We start from the raw sequence: 16,085 nt of genomic DNA on the forward strand, positions 1-16,085 counted from the left end.
AAAGAGTGATTTCTGGGTAAATGATATTCCAGGCTGGCCCTTTCTATGGAAAGAGGGACCTAAAATTTATTTCACAACCCAATGGGGTAATCACTTAAAAGCTGCCAGAGATTCCCTTGCTGCAGCTGTAAGGTCTAGTATAAGAGCAGTGGAGCAGAGGCTTGAGGGGGATAAGGAATTATCCCAGGGCAACTGTGGTCTGTGCTTTGGGACAAGCAGCGGACCAACCGGGAGAAACTTTAGGCTTTGAGGGTCCCCTGAGGATGGGTTTGTGACAATCATGTCTTCAGATTTACATCTTGTCCAAGAGATGCCATAGTCCCATAAAATTATATCACAAATTATTTATGCATAACATTAATTACTCATCTGACATCTATCAAAAACTTGTATCTACATTGAATGGTTATGAAAGCATTACCGCCTGAGCCTTTAATGCAGTTCTGATGAATCATTAAATGAAATTAGGGACAGATAAAATTAGTAATGGGTTCATCTTTCCCCAAATAAAATAGCCCTTTGAATTGTTGGCTGTGATTCTCTGGGCTGACGGATTCTAGCTTTCTCTGATGCCTCAAACTGTATTGGCATAGCATTCTACCTTAACTGATTTGTTTTCTTAATTTCACTAGTGCAGAAATATAGACTAGAAGTTGCACTGATTACATTCAAGATCATTTATTTTGACTGTGCATGCTTTTGGTACATGGTGAGAAAAAGGTAGAAGAGTACTGGTAAATGAAGAATGGGATGATGCACCCCACAGAGATATGGTGCCATGGCCAAACATGCAGGATGAAGGATGGGCTACAGAAGAACTTTTCACATGCACCTTCACAGATAACTATGAGGCCTGAAAAGTGATGCTGGATGAGTGCTTCCATGAGCTTCACATCTGATTTACTTTTGCACACTTGCTTTGCTCTTTTACCTCCTATTTTAGTTGAAAAAGTATGTTACTATAGCCACACATTTATATTAAGATCCTTTAGTTCACCATGAGCACAGACTGAAGAGCAGCTCCCTGCTGCAACTCACAGTGCTTTGCAGGAAGCGCTATGAGTTGCAATGATCCCCCAGCCCCAACAGAAGTTTGCTGTTGGGTCCAGGAGTTGGGGATTCCAGCTACTTGCTGCCAGCCTGTATCCCAGTCTCTGTAGCAATGCCCCTCCCCTCTCCCAGCCCTGACATTGTTTTCAGAATGGGAGGGGGGAAAGGCAGCCGAGAAATCTCATTCTTGGGGTTCCCCAGTTGGTGCTGGAGGGTGTGTGTGTGGATTTATGACCCCCCACATCAAGGTGGGGCTTCAATCCACCTGTCCCACCCTCCAGCGCCAGCTGAAAAAATCCCATACCAAACTCCTTTTGCTCCCTTTCCCCACTCCCATTCTGAAAAGAGTGACAGGCTGGGAGCTCCACAGACACACATTACAGAACATTCTCCATTTTGGAGCATGTTCATCTGAACCCTCATGCAACGAGGGTTCAGATTTTTGTGGGATCTGGCCCTTATAAAGTGGTCTGCAGCCATGCATTTCTGTTTGGTCATGGCTGTAGACCTCTTTCTGGGGCCAGATCAGGTGAAAATTGTCACTTCTGTCTGTGCCCCATGTCCTTCTTGTAATACATATGTGAGGAATTGTTTTTGTTTTGTTCTTTTATGTGCCTGTTTGTGAAGCTTGTTTCTCTATTCATGCCTTAAAGGGGGTGAGAAGCAGGAAGGAGGAGAAAGAGAGAATAGAATTATGGTTTTCCCTGTATAATAATTCACATCTGAGGATCATAAACACTATCGTTGTTAAAGAACTAACCTGTAACATACTTTTTAAGATGGGGAATTAGGACCCATAGAGGTTAACTATAACCCATAGTCACAATCGCACAGGAAATTAGTATTCAGATTTTTGACCCCATATTGTCTCTGTTAACTACAGGGTGCTCTTTGTTTTCCCTAATACACATGAAAACATGTACCAGGTGCTATTAAGAATGCTCCTGTTCTTGCTGGACATCACAAACAGCCCTCCATAATCATCACCCTTGTTAGTAGTCTTGTCTGAGAAGCTGGGGACTTAATGAATTTTGGAGACTTAAGTTCTTTCATCTTAGACATGGTCCATCAAAAAGAGGGGTATGGCAAACTGACACTGAAAAAGAAGTCTGCCCTATAAATACACAGAAGGACTTTGGTTTCAAGGACTGCCTTTGCCTTTCACAAGAACTAAATTAAGGAATAAGTCCCAGCTAAGATGTTGGCTAGCACTCTATAGTTAGTTCAGGTTTTGTTTGATGGCTCATGGGCTTGTTAAACCTTCATTTCCACTCTGAACCATCTGGTCTTAGTGCCAGAGTGGCTTACATAGCACAATACGATCTATTCCTTGAGCTTCTATAAGTACAGGTAGGTTTCTAACCTCAATGCAGTGTGTGGGAACAAGGTCACCGTGAAAACTTACAGCAGTTCCCAATATGTTTAAAATAACTTTAAAGCGCCATTAACATGCCATTCTCTGGTGCTTTCAAGAAGAACTGTTATGGGAAAATAGGGGAATGCTGTTTGAAACAGAGGTCTTCATTCTTTAGATCTATGGAAGGAATAGCATTGTTTGATCTACTTATCTATAAGGTTTAGACTACTTTTCCACCAATAGTAGCTGATTCATAGGAATGTGGCCATGATACTGATAAGGGACTAAACAAGGTCTTCTGAAATGCAAGTCACCTCTAACTTAACCTGAAAAAATGGCTTCAACCATAGGCATAGATGTAACGGAAAAGGAAAATTAGTTCCCTGTATTATTTTACCCACTAATGGAGTCATGCTAATTAGATCCAATTTTTGGCCAGATTTTGCTGGTGTTATTCACCACACTTTTTAAAGGGGCTACTGGTAGAGTAGCATTATTTACCATGAGTAAGGATGACAGGATCTGACTCGCAACCATATTCAACATGTGCTATTCTGTAAAACATTCTGCTTTCTTTTATCACCTCCAAAATCACTCTTATTTATTGTTTATAAAGAAACTTAAAAAGATTTTGTTCAAGAGAAAATCCTCATCCCTCCTCTTGCTTGTGAGTTGCTGCTATCATCTAAAACCCTTTATCTGCAGGCCTGTCAATCAAGCTAAGCTTTTATACTGTGCTTAATATAATTTGCACAGAGAGCAGGATGGACTGTCGCCTGTGGTTTGGGTCATCAGAGGAATAACATCTATTGAAGGAGCTGAGTGATTTTTACCCATGGAAATAATGAGGGGGGAAAAAAAGTTTAAAAGATCTTAATTAAATCTGCATCCCTAAAGGTGACTTGCTAGTATTGGTGAGAACTGGAGTGTTAATGTGACTATGAAGGCTACATCAGTTGATCTGGCATGTCATTTCATATTACAACAGCCCAAATCTGTGTCAGGCAGTCACTCTCATAGGGGAGGGTAAAGGGAAAGAAGGACTCAGAAAGTTGAGGATAACTTCTAGAGGTGCCATCAATGTCTATAAAGTTCCTATTCCAGTGTGTCTTAAATATTCCAAGCAGATCTGTAACTATGAAGGAACAATTTAAAGCTGAAACATTCAGGTTCCCTGAAACCCTTGGGAGGTTTTGCAAATAGTTGCAGAGGAAAAAAAAAACGGGGAAAAAAAAACCTTTTTAATGGTTCAGCCTCCATCCTTGCTTCATTTTACATCACATGTCAGGCTGAAGAAGATCAATGGCTCAGCTCAGTGAGTGACACAAATCTCTAGGGCCAGGCACAGTATCTTGCATAGAATTTGTTTTGCCATTGAACCTACTGAAAATGATATATGACTGGTGAGTGCCTAGCCTTCCACAGGTTTCTGTGGAGTTGTCAGACTACTGAAAGATTTTTTTTCATGACAGTCCGATTTAGGGATTTAATATGATTTGAGGTACAAATTTTAAATGCCCAACATTCAGCTTGCAGGAGTAAAATCACTAAAATCTTCTTTTTTAAATATAATTTATGTGCATATAATCAATTGTATATACCCTAGAAATTGTCCTATTGACCCTGACTGGTAATCAATCTATCCTGAGCTCCTACTTTCTGCCCATAGAAGTGAGGTATTTTTAAACTGTCATAGCAAGAGAAGTTACTTACCAGTGACCAGTTTCTCGAGATATGCTATTCACATGCACATCCCACTGTGGGGCATGTATGTACCTCAGGCCCCTGACACATCTTCCAGTTATTGTATGGTTAATGTTTTAATTGCATCATGAATAGTAGCAGTGCTATATGCTCAGCTGTTTTATGGCACCATAACATGGCAAACTAGCCACAAAGTTAGTGTATAAAAATGTGAAACATCTTTGTGGTTGTTTGTATGGTACCATAAATTGAATATGTAGCCTTAGAATGGGAAGAATAAGGATGGTGGGAAAAGGTTCTCAAGGAACTTCAGGATGGGTATCTCTTTCTCTAATTGCCTCAGGGCCTGCACCAAATGTAACATTGATCTCCTTGATTGAGAAGAGTGTCCTCTGGGGTGTCCCAAAGAGTTCTGGGCTTTGTAAACGAAGAATGACCCAATGATTTTGCTTGTGGTCTTTCCCTCTGGAACCAGGCATTGCACTCCTTTCTAGCCTAGGGTTGCATCCTGGGGATGTAGGAGTTCCCCAAGCAATAAAGAAATTAATGTGCTCATCTTTAGTGAATAGGGCATGACACGTTGGACACAACTTAGATCTCAGGGATGTGGGAAAAGCCATGACCATGGGCCAGAAAAAAAAGAAAAGGAAGCCAAGAATATTACAAAAATAGATCTGGAGAGCATGAGGGAGAATGGAGCCTCATCAAGTAAAGCACCACGTGGCACTGATATAGCTGGGACATCATCACACCAATGCTAATAACAGAAAACCAGAGTGGAAAATTGTTAAAGCAGTACATTTGAGAGAAAAATGAGAGAAAGTGCTCTTTAAGTGGGTATAGGAAAAAAAAAATTAGGCAAAAGACTTTGTAAGGCTGAACATGGCCTGAGCAGACTGCAAATGCTCCATCGTAATCAAGGTGGTTGAGAAGAACTGAAGAGCAGGACGTACTTATAGCCCTTCAGCACAGAGCATGAGGAAGAGCAGGGCACGTATGTCCGATATGAAGACTGCTAAGGTAAAAAGTGTCCAAACTAGAGTCCTTGAAGTACATGTGTACTCAGAGTTGGAATGTGAATATGGATAAGTACTTGTAAGTGAACCAGGCAGGTTGGAGTGGCATTAAGTAGTTTGCCTGAAGTTTCTCCTTTTCCTGACATACAACACTCCTTGTGTATTCCAGTCAGGGAATGCCTAATAATTAAACTTGTGCACCTCAACTTGACCCCTGGCACTGCTTCCCTATTTCATCTAGATCTTTCAGGAAAGAAGCTTTCATTGCCAACATGCTGACCTGTGCATAAAAGGGGGTATTATCTGAGGTGGCTAAATGGGGCTTCCGCTGAGAGATGTGTTATTTATTAGGACCGGGATTTTGAGCTTAAGCAATATCCTCACAAATGAAAAGCTAGCGAACTGACTATACCGTGCCATCTGCCCTATACCTTTGCATTGCTCTTCCTTCTTTACCACAATACAAAAATAAGGGGGGGGAATATTCCAAAAAGTTTCTCCCACCTCCTGCAGTCCTTCAAATAGCATCCAATGCCTCATCGAGATGTTGCTACTTCCATGCAGCAGTGTTTAGCAAAGGCTCTCAGAACTCCGAGCATCCTTTTACATTTTCAAATGCTTTCCTTATAAAACAGGGCACATTCATCCTGAATCTTTCAAATCAATACCTAGGCAGTGAAGTGATCTGCATACCAATCGACTTGTAAATTTATACCCTGTCTGACTCTGCCAACAGGATTAAAAATCATTCGTGAAACAACAGCTCCCTGTAATCACATCCAGCCAGACTTCAATAATAACTCAGGCATATAAAAGCCTCTTGGTTTCAGATGTATTAAAAATAGTTTCTTCTCATTTTCTACCTCTTCTTTGGGTAGTAACTTCCTATTTTCTTGAAAGCTTTCTGCTCTGTGTGTGTTTTTATCATTCATCCTGCAAAGAATCCCATCAATTTACTAACGGTAAGTATTTTTCCTGTTAAGCAAAAGAAAAGTGACCTGAGAGCTTAGGAGATTGGCGATAGGTCTGCCAGAACAGCGTCTTTCACCTTGAAACCTTCATCATTTCACTTTTAACCCAGTTGAGAGAAAATCTAAATTATGACTTTATAATGGCTGTTCAGGGTCCTATATGGAATGAATTTGATAGTTCTTAATCCACCTCCTCAGAAATAGGTATGCTGAATCATAAAGGGCATCAGGACTCTATGTCATAGTAGTTAGAGGCTATTTAATGATTGTTTTCTAGACCGCTTTAAATAAGGAGCTTTCTTTTTCTTTTTTTATTGATTGGGGGTACATATAACTGAATTTAGTTCTGTCAGTCTATTATCATGCTGCATTTTATTCTATTCTGATATAGCATGATTTTAAATAATTGTGAAAGTGACTAGGGCAATAGACAGGACCTTTTAAAAAATGAAACAAACAAATAAATGTAAAGGAAGACCGATACATTTCCAGCCATGGTCAATTCTGTTCAGTACAATGGAAGGATCGAGGGATTATAAATGTTTTCTACCTTTCCATTGCTTCAAGTGAAAGGATACTGCTGGTGACCTGATCTTGAGCTTCTAGCTTGACCAAAGTCTGTTAACATGCGGAAACACCTTTGGTTTCTAATGCCACATATAACATATTTAGCAGCACAGTTTAAAGCTATTCAGTTATAAATTTCAGATGTTATGTGGTGGTATGGAGTGTGGGGTAGAGTGTGGGGCGGGGAGCAGAAGGGCAATTATGGGCTCAGGTATTTGGCCAACACAACACACTTTATAACTGGTACAGGCTGAATTAGCCTGAGCTACAAAAGAAAGAACTCTAACCACTTTGATGACTTTACTCACGTCACTACTTCAGCATCTTAGGGTTTGGATCATACAGCTTGTAAAGAGGCACTCCTAAAATTTTCTCCCCAAACCAAATCCCCTCCTCTGAAGAGTGTGGATTAGTCATGTAATACAAATAGTTATTTCCTTATAGTGTCTTCCTTTGTATATGTATATTCAGTACAAAGATACTGTACGAATAGGGTCATCATGAATTATTCTTTGCCCTTTTATAGCACCAGTCATATGAGGTTCTTAAAGTATCCAACAAACAGTTTGTTAGGCCTCGTAATGCCCCCATAAGATTGATAAATACAAAAGGATCAATTGAGGCCCACAGACTGAAAGGCTCAGTGGCTCCATGTAAGCACCACATTGAGTATCAGTGTGCATGTCTACACGAGAACCTACATCGCCATAGCAATGAGTTACAGAGACAAAGCTCATCACTATGGCAACATAGCATTGGTGGGCATGACCCGTGACACCAGTTCTACTGCACAGTAGGGTCAGAAACAACCTGTGTGCTGCCGGGACCATGCAGCAACAGTTGTTACTGAGCAGTCATTTAGTACTTGCTTTAGCAGTAACAACTGTGCAGTCAGGGGCACATGTAAATGTGCTCACTAGGTAGACACTGCTCAATGTTAAGGCTCCCCCAGCTTAAGCAAAGTCTGTTAACATGTGGCTCCACCACTTTGCACCCTTTGTAATAATTTGCTTTTTGAGTAGTTCAGAAGAAGAGGAAGCAGCAATGGTTAGGAGCAGAACCTGGAAGAGCTGATTCCCAGTCTCAGGCTCTAAGCACTAGGCAGCTGTGACAGAACAAAGGAGGGGGGAATTAATTTCTGTCGTAAGAGAGCAATCCCAGATCTTGGATCTGCTACAGCACAGAAGGCAGTACTATGTTTCAAGCATCCTGGCAGGAACAAGAAAGAGATAAATCAGACACTTCTATCTGAAGTGTCCCTTTCTGTATTTGTAGGAATAATAACATGCTCACTGGGTGAAGATGTGATGCTAACTCTTTAATTCTCTTGCTTTACCATGGCCTCTTACACCCTATCTATTGCTGATGGATTCAAAATGCAAAACAGCTGATATGGCTGTAAGCTTGGACTAGGCATCTCTTGTCTGAACATGCATAAAATACTTTAGACCTGATGACCAGATAAACAAAGTTTATGAAGCTGTTGTATTCTGTTTTGATTTAGTGACTGTTACTTCATGTTCAAAGGTTTGCATCTGCATTATACTTACTTTTAAAACATCAAAGGAAAATGAAAACTGAAACTCCATTAAAGCAGTTTATACTTTTGTCTTCCTCAGCCTAATTATGCATTTGGGCTTCTTTGCATAACAGATCTTGTATACATGCGTGTAGATGTATAAATGAATCAACTGCTACCTCTCTTGGTTCTCCTGGTTTGGATATATTTAACTAGCATCCTATAAGATTTTCCAGTAGGGAAGGAGCTATGTCATCTAGTTTGATAAGAGAAAGCCTATTACTACTAAATGATTTTGTTGAAGGCCTTTGGGCCCTGTCACATATTATAATTAGGATGTGTTAAGTGCCCTTACAATGTGAGTGTCCATGCATTCTAGCAGTAAAACACATGTTACCATGTGATTATATCATGGCAAAGTTATGATTTTTTTTATGGGAGGAGCATTCTCAGATTGTATTAAGTAATGCGTATTCAGTTATTGTTGGACTACTCTACAGAGACAAAATGAGTTCAGGACTCTGATATGGTGTGGAGATTGGGACCAACAATCAGCTGATTGTCTATTACAGAACTGATACTGCACCAAAGCTGGTTCAAGACTGATAGCAGCAGAGACACAGCTTACCCCATGGATCCAATGGCAGGAGCAGCACCTTCTCCTGGGCTCAGCTACCTGTGTCTTTCTCTGCCTCTGGCAGTGGCAAAAACCTGCTGCAGCTGGCATGCCAGGAGCAGGTGGTCTTAGGTTGGGTACATGGCAGGGATGATGTCGGTTCCAGGATTGAGGGTTACATGTACTCACTGATGGAAATGCGAGTTATGGTGCCTACTGCTAGGGACAGTGTTGGAGTGAGGGGAGGGGATGGGTTCACAGCCAGCTCCAGCTCAGTCCAGAGTGGGCTGAGATTGTAGTAAGCATTACTGTGCAATGGTCTAGGATATATTCTAACTTTTAAAATGGCATGGTAATGAAAGACATGCTAAGGGTCCCGTGTGACAAGGCCCTATGTAGCGATAATAGCGTACATTGCACGGTGACAACAATGTATCATGATTGTAGTAAATGCAGTACAAGAAGACAATCATGGAGGTAATAAATGGCAGTCTTTAAATCAAGGAACTGGGAATGCGTACTCCTAGGTCAATATCTCAATGAGGTCAGCAGGTTGTTGTTTGACTGTGCGAAAACCACGTAATAATCACTCTCTGCCTTAGTTTCCTCAATTGTTGGTGGTGATAACAATATTAAACCACAGCTTTAAAACAAATTAGAAGGTTTTTCAGATGAAAGAGACTCTATAAATACAATAGATGTCAACTATTATTACTGCCTTGCACTAGGTGGTATGAGACAGCTTCTGGTATGGCAACCTTTAATTTTTAAGGCCTTGGCCTGCCACTCAGCTTACAGCTTTCCTGAATCTTTGTTGACTCCCTGTGTTAATAATATAATAGAGATATTAATTTAAAGGGTGGTAGAGAAATTCCAAGAGTTCTATAGCCTTGAATGAATTTATCCTCACTCCATCTTTATGGAGACACGACTGTTGCCTTCATTTTACATATGAGGAAACTGAGGCAAAGAGTTACATGGTAAGTTTCTAAGATCACAGAGCAGGATAGTAGATAAGGAATAGAATTTTGGCTTGGACTGTATGCTGTTCTGACCCTTTGGAGCATATGGCTTTAGTTGTGATCTCCCAATGATATCTGTGGAGCTGCTCTTGAGCTGCAGGAGAAGCCATCTGCAGGTTTTCTTGAAAAGTAAAGAGTGTTTTAATACATATACCCTTCATAACTAAAGAGCAGGAAAAAGGTTTAGAGAAAGCATGCGAGAGAGAAATGAAATTATTTTTAAGCTAGCTGGTTTAAAGTGTGCAACAATCCATATTCTTCTGTATATACCACTTTGGTGCATTTTTGCTGGCTAGAGACATGTAGACATAAAAGTAATCCGCTTCAGGAACGCTTGTCACAAGACAGGAGGCAACTGAAAAATGCCAGGGTATATCTATAATGGTCTTTAATGTATGTGTCAAATAGCAAATGCCACATTGCTGGTCATCTGCCCTTGAGTTACCATGCAACTGTGCTATGAAAACCTCTGCCAGTGCTAAAGTTTCTCAGCAACAGCCAAATAGGGAAAAATACTTAAGATAGGAGGCAAATTGGTCTTTGTGCTCTCTGCAGCTGCCAATAACCCCTAAGGACAAACAACAAGCATAATCAGAGGTGCACAGTAGCATCCCAATGATGGCCCCTTCCTCTTCTACACCAGCATCAGGGTGGAAATGTGATAAAGGGCCTGCTACGTTGATTGTGCCTTTACTCAGGATCCATATACCACAAAAAGGATGTGCTGCACTTTATCATCTCTACAGTTCTCAACTATTTTAATGATACTAAATTGAATAAGGTGTTGTTTCTTTGCATAAGATACAATTGAGGAAGGAAGGAAAATATAAAATAATTAAAATTTAGATAAGATTTCAGATAAGGCTTTTTCATTCAGAAAAAAAGGCAGCACTAGCATGGTGGAACCTCCGTACAGCAGTGACTGAAACTCATTAAGAAAGACTGTATTTGTGTGTACATGAGTCAGAAAGCAAATACAAAATGACAAGGAATCATAAAATATACCTTTTGACTGAGTCTGGAAAGTGTAGCTATAATTAATTATGATGATACCTTTAGTGTACAGTAAAGGTACCATCATAATTAATTAATAGTGAACTGTAAAAATGGCTTTAAAAATAATGGAATCCCAGTAATCAGGGACCTTACTAGAGTATTTTGATAGGTGTGCTTGGATCTGGATAGGGCTACCATATACTTTGAAAGGACTGTGAAGTGTGTGTGTCTGAATTGTGGATTACAGTTTATTAAATCTACCATGGAGCTGGAGGAAGCAGCTATACAACACTATCATTTGGATGAGCTATTAGCTATTAGGATTAAGATATCCTGATTAAAATAAGTCCCTATCACTTTGAAAAATACACTATGATCAGAACGTGGGTAAGACATCATGATATAGTAAGCAAGTCAATACTCTGGATCATCATGGTGTATGCATAAAAGGTCTACTCAGGTGCCTGATGAATCTGTGTGTAAAGAGACCTGTGACTATCACACCAAGACCTTTGATGCATATGCCTAGGAAAGAGTATGAAGGAGTGGAGGATGCCCAAGACCTACCATCCTCTGTTTAGATCACTGAGACAGAACCCAAAGACAAGACTGAGTCCAGACTTTCAGTGCCTCCATGACTGTATCTTCTTCCAGAGAACAACAGATAAGCACTGCTGCTGACTGCCTAATGCCTCAGCAAGGGCACACATTTGTCAAGGCGATGTCCTTTAGTTTTAAGGAATACCCACAAGTCAGTGGGCGCTAGGGTTTTGAGGCTCTCTATACTCACCTTACTCTGGAGGTTGCAACATTGTGGCATTTAATAGGAGCTACCCCACAATGAGTAACTCCACCATGTGGCCACGAGGTCTTCTAGTCAGATGCTGTTTACAGTCATACCCAGGACCCACACCACAATGTAGATTTCTGTCAAATACCATGGGCCAGAATCATCCCTGATATACCTCTTTTGGGACCAGTTGATAAACATGGATGAACACAGACTCATTAATTGAATAAGACACAGTGTTCTTCACATAGGGGAGACCAGGGAATCATCCATAGATCATTCTGCATGTACATTTCTGATACATGATTTGTTATCAGGCTACTATACGGGGTTGGTAAAGAAAAAACTGCATAAAATGAAAAAAATGGCATAGGCTAGGAATCAAACACCATAAGCCATTTCTCTGCCCAACATTGGCCATAGAGCCAATGTTTGCCAGGACTGAGAATCTGGGGACTGTATGATTCTGATCTGTGTGAATGTGTCAGCCCCTGCCATGACTAAGGGTGAAGTAACACATTACCTTTAGACCATATTAAGGGCCCTTAAAACATGAGCATCTATATGTAAAAGCTTGCTAAGTAGTGCTAGGTGCCCTCTATGCTTTTCAAAGATATGCCACTTTAGATGAGAGTTGACTCTGGGCCATGCTACCTAGCTCATGTTTGGGTAACTTCAGTCTTTTCCACAGAGATAAAACAAGCAATTTGCAATCCTCCAGCATCTCAGGGTGCACTGCTTTTCCACTCATCCCTGAGCAGGGATAGTACCCAGATGTCCTGGCTCCTAGCTATGCCCCTACTTACCAGCTCTCTAGTGGTAAGTCAACATTATGCAGGCAGGAAATTATATTAATTCTTAGGCTAAGTACAGATAGTCAAACAGCCTGAGGCTGAATCGATTCAATCTTTGCAGGTTAGTCTAAGCTGCATAGATTGAACTGATAAGCAAGTGAACATACACTCATTTTTAATTCCAGAAATGCATCCACGTTCCTGCAGTGGCCCAGGCCAGAAGCTGGAGGGTGCTAAAGCACACCTCCCTGATCAGCTGGAGCAGACAGCTTGGGCCAGAACTATTTCATCTACCCTATAAGGGAGCTTGTGGGGAAGGTGTAAAGCATCCTGGGATACTGGGGGACTGTGAGTTAACTTGAATCTGGAGATGACCTGGGACAGAAGTTCAATAAACCAATTTAACCTAAATCAGTAAAGTCTGATACTACATCCATGCAGGTTTATCTTAAACCAGTTTTGAGCATTCTGAAAGCAGTTTATGTGCACTGAACTTCTGCTGTATTACAGTTTTGAACTGGTTTCCAATCACTTATACCAATTTATGTGTAATTTCTGTCCCTCACCTTAGTTGCTGTGCAACTGCCCACAGCATGTTTTAACTTTAACACTGCTTAACATTTCACAGATTTGACCTAACCCTCAGGCTAAGAACAAAAGTCTGTAGGAAGACCAGAGTGGGAAGCCTCAATGCCTAATCAGGCTTGCCTAGTGCTTGGAGAGGAATGTCAAACGTAGGTAAAACAGGGTGCATCTACATGAGACGTTTACTGTGGAGCAGACTAATTAGTTCTTCAGTAAATGTTCTGTGTCTACACATGTGCCCCTTTTAGGCTGGAGTAAACTCATTAACTGTGCCATAGTTTTTTACTCCACAGCAGCACACGCGTAGTCACTGGAGGGGCTGGCTGGGGCACAAGGGTGCTTCAGTGCAGGGCCTGCCTGCTGGAGCATCCTTGTGCCCCAGCCAGCCCCTCTGCAGCACATTGGCCAGAGGGGCAGCGAGGGAAGCAGCCCTGGCCTGGTAGGTTGATCCCCAGGGCACCCTGCCAGCCGGGGTTGCTCTGACCTGACTCAATGTACTGTGGTCCAGGACACACATTCAAATGGCGAGCCCAAGAGCAATAAACTCTAGAGAAATAAACTCCAGAGTTTATTGCTCTGCATTAATTGTATTTGTAAATGAATCCACAGTGAGCATAGATGTCTCTCTGTTGCTTTTAATCCAGTTCTGTAAGCACTGTGTGGTGAATTATGTTATATTGTGTTCTGGAGAGGTTGCTATTGTCCTATTGCATCATAGCACTGTGCACTATAAGAGAGAACTCTTGCAGGTGCCAAACCTATGGGCTTGCATGGTAATATAATTGGTGGTAAGTAATATATATAAAGTGGACATCCTGTTGGTAAGTGAGGTGGGATGATGTGGTCACATGCCAAAGCGAAGTGGAGGCACAGGCCAAAGCGAAGTGGAGGCAAGTGGGGTACACTCAGCAGACTGAAGAATGGTCTCAAAAGGGTCAGACTACTTTTGGGATTATGACAGCACTTATCAGGCAGAAGGCAGGGAAGAGATGCCCCTTATAGACTAACTCAATTAGAGATGCATAAGATTTCATGAGCCACAGCTCACTTCATCAGATGTTATGAAAGGGCATGCACAAAGCAGGCTATGAAATAGAGAGTAGTCTGAATACAAAAGATGGGGAAGGGAGGGAGGGAGGGAGAGGGAGGAGCCAGGGAAGAGAAAAGTCAGTGCTGAAAGAGACAAACAAGTAATAAACCCAAAATCTAATCCAGGTCATGAGATAAGAACCCATAGTCCTTGTTTGGACCATTCTTAATAAAATCCAGCCTGTGGATGATTTTTTGTTCTGTTATTTTGCATTTGAGTAAGCGTTTAATGTTTCAGGGTATAGGGCAACTATCCCAAGGTCAATGGTGATGACATCTTCATCATATGGACAACTAAGAAGGAATCTCTAGAGAAATTTCACCAGGATGTTAACAACTTGCATACTGTACCAAACTGACTGCAATATTCCATCAAGGAATTCATTTATCAGACATAATAATGAAAGTCTACAATGGCCAAATCACCACCGCATTGTATCAGAAACTCACCAACTGCCTTGCCTACATTTATGCCACCACCTTTCAACCTAAGCATACCACTGGATCCATCATCTTCAGCCAGGTTCTATATTAGAACCATATCTGCTCTAATCCCACCGACCTGGATGCACACTTTAAGGATCTAGAGTAGGGATTCTTATAATTACAGAACAATTCCCAAACCAGAGTCGCTCAGATCAACAAAGCCAGACTCAGACCCTCCTCCACCCTGCTACAATACCAAACCTGAGACAAAGACAATGGAATTCCTTTGGTTGTTACCTATAGCCCCTACCTTGAACATTTGGGGAACATCATTAATGACCTCAAATCCTCCTGTAAAATGACGACCATCTCAAGGCAGCCATGAGGGACAAACCTGTCTTGGTTTTCACCCCACAACCTCAAATGGTGCATCTCAAGGAACACACTATCTAACTTCTATTCTCACTGAAGCACCAGACTTTGCAATGGATTCAAATGCAAGCTGTGCCCACTCATCAATGCAGACCATATCATCACTGGACCAAATAATCCAAATTTCATTCACCTGCACCTCTACCAATGTCAAATATATCATCACCTACTTACAGTACCACTTAGCTGTCAACTTGACCTATGGGGCAAACCCTATGTGAAAGAATGAAGGGACTCTGATCTTACATCAGTTCAAGAAAAACACACAAGCCTGTGGCAGGACACTTTGACCCCCCTGGATATTCCATTGAAAATATCTATCATAGTGACTGTTATTAAGCAACAACACTTTAAAAATGAACTTGAATGGGAAATTGCAGAATAGTAAATCAACCACAGACTGCATTGTGTTTAATATAGTCTAAATCAAGACCAGAGATTCATATCCCATTGCCTGGATTAGCTTTTATAAACTCTATGTCCCTCAGTGGGTTGACTGTTTTTCTTCTCTCTCCTATCCATTTCTCCGCTCTCAGAAGTGCCCCCTTCCTTTTTTCCGCCCCCTTCCCTACCCTTTGTATTTTAATAACTGTTTTTTATTTAACAGCTCTGCTTCCTGACATCCCTTCACTGCATCTGATTATATAAACCTGCTGCTTATGAAGCTTCTGCTTTGCATCTCTGATTTAGTTACTTTATAAGATGCAAATCTACATGGCCTTCTGCCTGGCTTCAGACTAACATGGCTAACTACCTTTCTCAGCTTATGGATAACACCTATTAGGACACTCTGGGTACATGTAATAATGACACAGACTATGAGACAATAGGCATGTTTACATGTTCATTAATGCACTTTTGCTAAATTTAGTACCTCTCATGTGAAGTACTAAGTACATGTGCATTAGGCTGTCCTAATGCGCAGTAGTGAAAGCACATTTTTTTAGTGACACTTAATGCACAATAGCCTATTTTTACTGCACATTAGCTTATTAGCATGGTTTTTGATGTGACGCTTTAATGCTCAGTAGATTAGGCTCTCTTTATTTAAATGCATGTGGAGATGTACCCGCTTTAATTTAGTGATCATGGAAGCACTGAGAATCAGAAGCTTGGAACTGAATTCATAGCAATATGGAGACTTACACATT

This window comes from Alligator sinensis, unplaced genomic scaffold, assembly GCF_000455745.1.
Source record: "Alligator sinensis unplaced genomic scaffold, ASM45574v1 scaffold267_2, whole genome shotgun sequence".
NCBI lineage: Eukaryota > Metazoa > Chordata > Crocodylia > Alligatoridae > Alligator > Alligator sinensis.